This window comes from Emiliania huxleyi (genome assembly GCF_000372725.1).
Source record: "Emiliania huxleyi CCMP1516 unplaced genomic scaffold EMIHUscaffold_46, whole genome shotgun sequence".
NCBI lineage: Eukaryota > Haptophyta > Isochrysidales > Noelaerhabdaceae > Emiliania > Emiliania huxleyi.
Window position 1 is genome coordinate 472,513 of NW_005198537.1, and position 7,117 is coordinate 479,629.

General features: G+C 66.4%; 1 protein-coding gene across 1 annotated transcript in view; it reads left to right on the plus strand.

Annotated features, from left to right (window-relative positions):
* Positions 1-7,117, plus strand: part of ACT-8 (putative actin) — a 131,441-nt gene that overhangs the window by 102,733 nt on the left and 21,591 nt on the right. The window contains 2 exon segments of the mRNA XM_005768379.1: positions 6-15; positions 30-33. The gene's annotated coding sequence lies outside the window, so the exon portion shown is untranslated.

Consider the following 7,117-nt stretch of genomic DNA (forward strand, 5'->3'; position numbering starts at 1 on the left):
TGGCGGTTGCCGCCGCCCCGGCACCGCTCGTGGCCGCAGCCACCAACACAGAGCTCAAGATGCAGATCATGCAGCTTGCGGCGGCGCTGGACCGCGGTCAGGCCTACAACCCGACCAGCTCGGGCGCGTACGCGGAGCGCATGGAGATCATGGACGGGCTGCTCCAGCAGCTCGTCGCCTCCAGCCCGCCGCTGCCCACGGCGCTCTCGGAGCTCGACGGCGAGTGGGAACTCGTGTTCACGTCGGTTGCGCACGGGATCTTCCGCTCCAGCCCATTCTTCCTGGCGATTCGCGAGGCGTATGCGCGCGACGGCGAGCCCGACAAGGCGGAGCTCTTCTTCAAGCTGCACGAGCTGCAGACCTGCTCGTGGGGCATCTCTAAGATTGGCCGCGTCGCGCAGCTCATCGACTCGAGCAAGGGTTACCTGTACTCCGAGTTCGACACGAACCTCCTCTCGCTGACGGCGATCCCGGCCTGCGACACCCGGAAGTCGCCGCCTCCCTCTCCCGCCTCCTCACTCCGCCTCCTCACGGGCAGGTGATTGGCTTCTGGAAGCTGCTGCCCACGTTTGGAGGCGGTCGCGGCGATCCTGGCTCGAGCGCGAGGGCCCTTCCCTGCACCTTTCCAGGCCCTCCCCGTAGGCTGCGTCATCACGGCGAGCAAGGTCGAGCTGCAGGGCGACCGCCTCGCGATGGAAGTCGACTACACGACCTCCCGCCCCGTGCCAGGGCTGAGCGGGCTCCGCCCGCTGCCCGGCGGCGCGGGTAAATGGATCGCCGAGCAGATCTGGAACCTGAGGGTGCCGGTGGGTGCTGTCTGGAAGTTGCTGCCGTGGAACAAGGGCCTGGCGCCCACGTGCGCCGTCAAGCTCGTCTACCACGACGGCGACATGCGCATCGTCGAGGAGGACGGCGGCTCGCTATTCGTTTATATGCGGCCGGTCGCGCCACGCCCGATTGACGGGCCGCAGTTCAAGTAGCGGGGGCGTGGCGGGTGCACGGTTTGTCCAGTGTGCAGTGACAGCGTCGAGTGGAGCGGAGTGCGCATAGGCCATAGCGACATACAGGCCATAGGCATTATCTAGCGGCGCGGCGAGCCGCGCGCGGGCGCTGACGTCGGAGGACGGAGCCCTGTGGCGCGGATAGTATTGAGTACCCTCACAGTTCAGTAAACAAACACATGGCCCCAGGGTGTATATACAAAAAGACACCGATTTTTTCGTAGCACGTAGCAGCGTGTTTAACTGTTTTTGCCGGGTGCCAGATCGGTACTTGGTGCGTCTCGGCGGGTCGTCTGCTTTTTGGCAATGGCCCTTCACGACCCTCTCTTCCTCTTGCAGTCCTTGCACTCCATCTTGTAGTTCTCTGGGAAGCTGTCCTTGAACGCGTACTTCGGCACGGCGCCCGAATGGGCGGGAAAGCTGCCAAGTGCTCCGCCATCGCCATTGAGAACGCCGAGCGACCACTGGCGGGCGGCAGGCGGCAGCTGCGCCATGCCCTGCAGCGAGCTCGCGTCGAATCCCGAAAGCGCAGGCTCTCGTCGCAGCGTGTCCAGGAAGGACTTGGCGCTCCGCATTCGCAACAGCACCTTGCTGTCCGCCTCGCCATTGTGCTTGGGCACGACGACGACCAGCCGCGGCTCGCCCTTCTCGATGGGCTTCTCGTCGATATGGCAACTGCCCTGGCCCGAGGGCGCGAGGTCGACGATGAGGCAGCGGCGCACAAAGCACGGCAGGTGGACCGGATACACATTCAGATGTCGACCGAGCTTGACCTGAACAACGCGGCTGCCATCGCAAGCCAGCGCAGGGAGGCAGCGATCACAGCCGCCGCAGCCGCCGCAGCCAAAGGGCATGTCCGAGAACGGGTAGCCTTGCGGGATGCTCGACTTGTCGCGCTTCTGGTCGAGCCAGGCGTACAGTCCGCACTCGGCGATGCAGACGTGGCAGAACGCGTCATTCGGGAGCTGACCCTTGCGCTTGCCACTCGGCGTCTGCGGCGGTGGCGAACTGTACAACGTCGGGTTAAGGCTCAGCCGTTTGCCGAACATCATCTGTCTTTGGCGCCGGCGGCGAGAGCCCGGAGGTGGGCTCGTCGAGGAAGACGAGGAGGGCTCCTGGCCAACAGTCGCGCGCGTCAAGCTTCCCTCAGCAGCAAGGAGCCCGAACCCAGCCAGGGTTCGGACTTTTTGCGGGGTATGGTATGGTAGAGAACCCACCTCGAGACCATACCCCCCCGCCTGCTGACAGACCCAGCCTCCCGGAGACCGGGGATGGGCGGTCAGGACCATACCCCCCCACCCTTTGGGCCGTGAGAGTACCATACCATACCCCGCAAAAAGTTGGAAGCCAGCGCCTCCACCGGAAAGAAAGAGAGGCGCCGTGAGACATACAACGACCCGACACGACCCACCACCATACTCCCTACATCCATCCTACCCTCGACTACCCGTTGGGCGTCCGCGAATCTCGGCGTGAACAGCTCGAATTTCGACGACGTCCCCCGCTGCGCGCTCATAAGGTAGGAGCCGCGGAGAACTTCCAATGGCTCTTGGATGCCTCGAAGGCCCCGGCCGCAGGTCGTCTTGACCGTTGCCCTGTTGGCACAGCACGGGGGTGTAGCCGCGAGCAGCACGGCGCACGAGCTGCCTCTCGCCTCGCTGCCGGGGCCGCCACCGCCGCCGCCGCCGCCACTGCCGTCGCTGCCGGGGCATTGGCCCTCGCCGTCTCCGCCGCCACCCTCGCCGCCACCCACTGACTCCTCGACTGAGCCGTCGCTGCACCCTGGCGCCGCATTGTCAATGGCGCCGCTGCGAGTTGTGCGCCCCTTTGCCACACATGACTGGTCAAAGCTGCTCTATTCGTTCGATCGCTGGGACGAGGTCGTTCCCTGCGCTAGCGGTGCTGCTGCCGCGGGGCCGCTTCCCCGCCCAGAGCTGGTGCTTTACTATTCGAGGAGCATCCGTGAGCTCAGACACGCAGCGATTTGGCCGTCTGTCCAGGCCTTACTCGGTGACTCATCGGCCAGGCCGTGGAGGTCCTGCTTCAGCTCAGCCTCGCTGCTGTGTGCAAACTTGACAAAGGCACAGGATAAATACATGCCTTCCAAGGCGGGCTCAGACGTCGCGTGGAACTCGGGCCCGAATGTGCAATTCTATCGCATGCTCAGGCACTACTCGGCTCAGCCGCACGGACGCGTCGTCTACTTCATGGAGCCCGACAGCGTTCCAATGTGGCACCGCGCCTGCACACACCGGCCACTGCCGTCCCTCCCCCCCTCTCCCTCTCCCTTCTCCCTCACCCTCACCCTCACCCTCACCCTCTCCCTAGTCGGCTTTTACCCCGCCTGTCCGCAGGTTGGAGTACTGGCTCGATCGACTGCTGCGCGACATCGAATATCGGAGGCCCTTCTCTGTCCTCGGCTCTGTCTACACCGGCTCCAACTGGGACTCCTTCTCCGACAATGAGGTGCCAGCTCCTCTTCGGCGCCATCTGAACGGCAACGCGGTTTACAACGTGTCTCACCCCTTCCTCACCGAGATGCTCTCACGCTTCAACGAGGAGTCTTGGAGGACGGCCAAGCATTCCTCCTTCGACGTGGAACTGTCCGAGGTTATCTTTCGGGACAACAATGCCAGCATGGACGTGGCGGCGCAGGTGTACGGCTACAAAACCACGCCTCTCATTTCCAACCTCGCCGCGACGCTGACCCTCCCGCGCGACATCGCCGACACGGCCATACTCGTCCACGGAGCTGTCTATCTGCAGGAGTGGCCGAGGCCCGGCTGCCCGCGAGCCGCGCGGACCGCATACCCGCAGAAGATGCTCAGCGCGAACGCAAACACCTCTCTCTCCCTCCTCGTCTCGGACTTCGGCAACGGTGGCATCGACAGGCTCCTCGCGAGCTTGCTTTTGGCAGAGGAGCATCTCGCGCACCCATCGTGCACGGGCTCCTCCCTCCCGTTCAGCCGCATCGTCGTGAGCACTCACGACAAGGCATCGGCGGCAAAGGTGACGCGATCGTTTTCGGCAGCCGGTCCGAGTGGTCACCACTTCCGGCTTTGCCCTAGCGCTCTCCGGTTCACCGGCAACCAACACGGTTTGGGCATCTGCGACGACTCCTCTCGTTTCGGTGTCCCTGTGGAGGTGGAGGTGCGCGACACGAGGCAGTCGGCGTGGTGGGACATCTGCAGGGCGAACATCAGCACAGAGTGGTTCATGCAAGTGACATCCGATTTCACACTCGTGAGAAATTTCAAGCTGCCCGTCGACACAGACACGACGGCGACCCAGCTGCTCCCAGTCAACCCCTTTCTGGACTTCGACTCCCAGTACTGTGGCCGCGAATGCCGTGAGGAGGTGGAGCGCGTGCGTGCGGCCATTCTGCCGACCGCGAACAGGCATTACTTGCAGGCGCACACCGTCTACCGCACCGACATAACCTCCGAGTTCTGCGACGCGCTAGAGGCGGCCAACACGCGCCTGCTGGATCCTGTCGACCCGACGCCCACCGCGTATTTCGCCTACATGCAGCGGGTCATCGGAGACTTACCGTCTCCGTTCTCACCGCCACCCTCACCGGCGCCACCATCTCCGCCGCCGCCGCCTCCTCCTCCCTGGCCATTCGGCTCGTCATCGCTCGCCGTACCACCGCGCATGCCGTCTCCGCCACCTGCCCTACCGTCCCAATCCGAGCCGTTGTGCGCGGGCCAGCCGGACCCGCCGCGGTGCGACCTCAAAGTGGTCAGATCGGCATGCTCACGCCAGGATGTCGTCGGGAGGCACTTTCGTCGTGTCTGCAGGCTGGCGTGCAACACTTGCGCTCCCGAGGAGTTTCAGATTGGCGAGAGCACCCGCGATCGGTGGTCGGCGCTTTGGACGTACCACAGTCGCGACGACGGCACCGTCTACATGCTGTACGATCAGCTGCGCTACTTCCTCGTCAAGGGACTTGTTGGCTCCGCGTCGCCCCCGCCGTGCGAGGACTCGGCCGACTATACCGCTTGCCCGTGCCGTTTCCCTTTCTTCCACGACAACGAGTACCGCACGGAGTGCGCCATCATGGGGGAGAGCCCATACCTGACCTGCCCGACCTCGCTTCCTAATGTGCGCCCCTCGCCCTTGCAACAGCCCTCCCGCCCCTCGTCCTCTCACGCCCCCCTCTCGTCTGGTAGACCCTCGAGCACTCGCCGGAGGCTGGTGACTGGCGCTTCTGCACGCAAGCGGATTTGACGGGGGAGGAGGAGAGGGCGGGGGAGCATGGGGGGGAGGAGGAGGAGAGGAATGGCGCGGTGATGAGGCAGCTGAGAGAGGCGGCTCGCTGGGAGTCGAGTGGGGTGCTGCAAAGGCTCCTTGCTCCACCTCATACAAAACGCCACGTGCGACGGCTGAACAACGAGTCAAGCCCTATCGTGAGCTGGTCGCCCTCCCCGCCGCCGCTCATCATCCTGGAGATACCAGAGAGCGAATCGCCTAGTCCACCGCCTCCAAGCCCACCTCCACCCTCGCCGCCGCCGCCCTCGCCGCCGCCGCCCTCGTTACCTCCGCCACCCTCGCCACCGCCCTCACCGCCGCCGCCCTCACCACCACCTCCACCCTCGCCGCCGCTGCCCCCGCCCCCAAGCCCGCCGCCCCCGAGTCCACCGCCACCCTCGCCGCCGCCCCCGACCCCGCCGCCACCCTCGCCGCCTCCGCCGCCCTGCGTCTGCTCGCCCTACTACGACCTGAAGCGCGGCCTCGCAAGCTCGCTCACCTTCTTGAACAACACCAACGCGCTCTTTCACACCCTCCAGACCAGCTCCGCCTGGCCGCTCAGCCTCCCCGTGTACGACCCGGCGTGGGGCTGCGCCTGCGAGAGCGCCGAGGACCGCCCCGTCTGGCTCGCCGCCCTCGACCTGTGCTTTTGGGTGGACAGCATCAACGCGACGCAGCGAGAAGCACTCTTTGGCGGCTCGGGGCAGCTGCAGCAGGCGTACGAGCGCGCCTGCGCCGCCTTCGCGCCGGGCGAGCAGGTCAACGAGTACTACCACCACGTCCGCCTGTGCGCCACGCCCGCTTTTGTGCGCGACCTCTACTACCTCGCCAGCAAGGAGTACTGCGTGCCCGACGAAGCCAACAGCTTCCAGCTCTACCCACGCCTCGCCCGCGACGGCGCCTTGATGTGCGGCACCGACATCGGCCCGATCGGGACCACGCAGAGCAACGAGGAGGCGGAGTGCCCCTGCAATATCTTCTTCGACTACGACGCGCTGGCTAACTCCTCGTTGACCGCGCTCGACAGCGTCAGCACCTTCTACGCCGTGGTCGGCCAGCCCAACAGCTCGTGGCCGGTGCGGCGGCCACGCACGCGCGACGGCGAGTGCGCGTGCGACGACCCCGACTTCCGGCCGGTGTGGCTGGCGCCGATCGACATGTGCGACCACTACGCCCGCCAGCCGCCCGAGGTGCAGGCGCTGCTCCTGCCGCCCGACCCAGAGGCGCAGGCGGTGTACGAGAGGGCGTGCCTGGGGTTGTCGAGAGAGGAGCAGAACCGCGACTTCATGCACGTCAAGTTCTGCGCGGTCCGCACGTTCATCACCGACATCTTCTACGAGCACGACTACTGCCAGAGGCCCGACGAGCTCGGCCAGCTGATTCCGAGGACTGCGCCAGACGGGCTGCTCTTCTGCCAGGGTCTCATACCCTCGCCGTTGCCGCCGCCGCCCTCGCCGCCGCTGCCCTCGTTACCTCCTCCACCCTCGCCGCCACCGCCCTCGTTACCTCCACCCTCATCGCCACCGCCCTCGCCGCCGCCGCCCTCGCCGCCGCCGCCCTCGTTACCTCCACCCTCATCGCCACCGCCCTCGCCGCCGCCCCCCTCGTTCCCACCTTCACCCTCGCCGCCACCGCCCTCACCGCCGCCCCCCTCACCGCCACTGCCCTCGCCGCCCCCCCCCTCGTTACCACCTCCACCCTCGCCGCCACCGCCCTCGCCGCCGCCACCGGCGTTACCTCCACCCTCGCCGCCACCGCCCTCGCCGCCGCCGCCGTCGCCGCCGCCGCCGTCGCCACCGCCACCGTCGCCGCCGCCGCCGTCACCGCCGCCGCCGCCGCCGCCGCCGTGGTCGTCGCAGACGCCG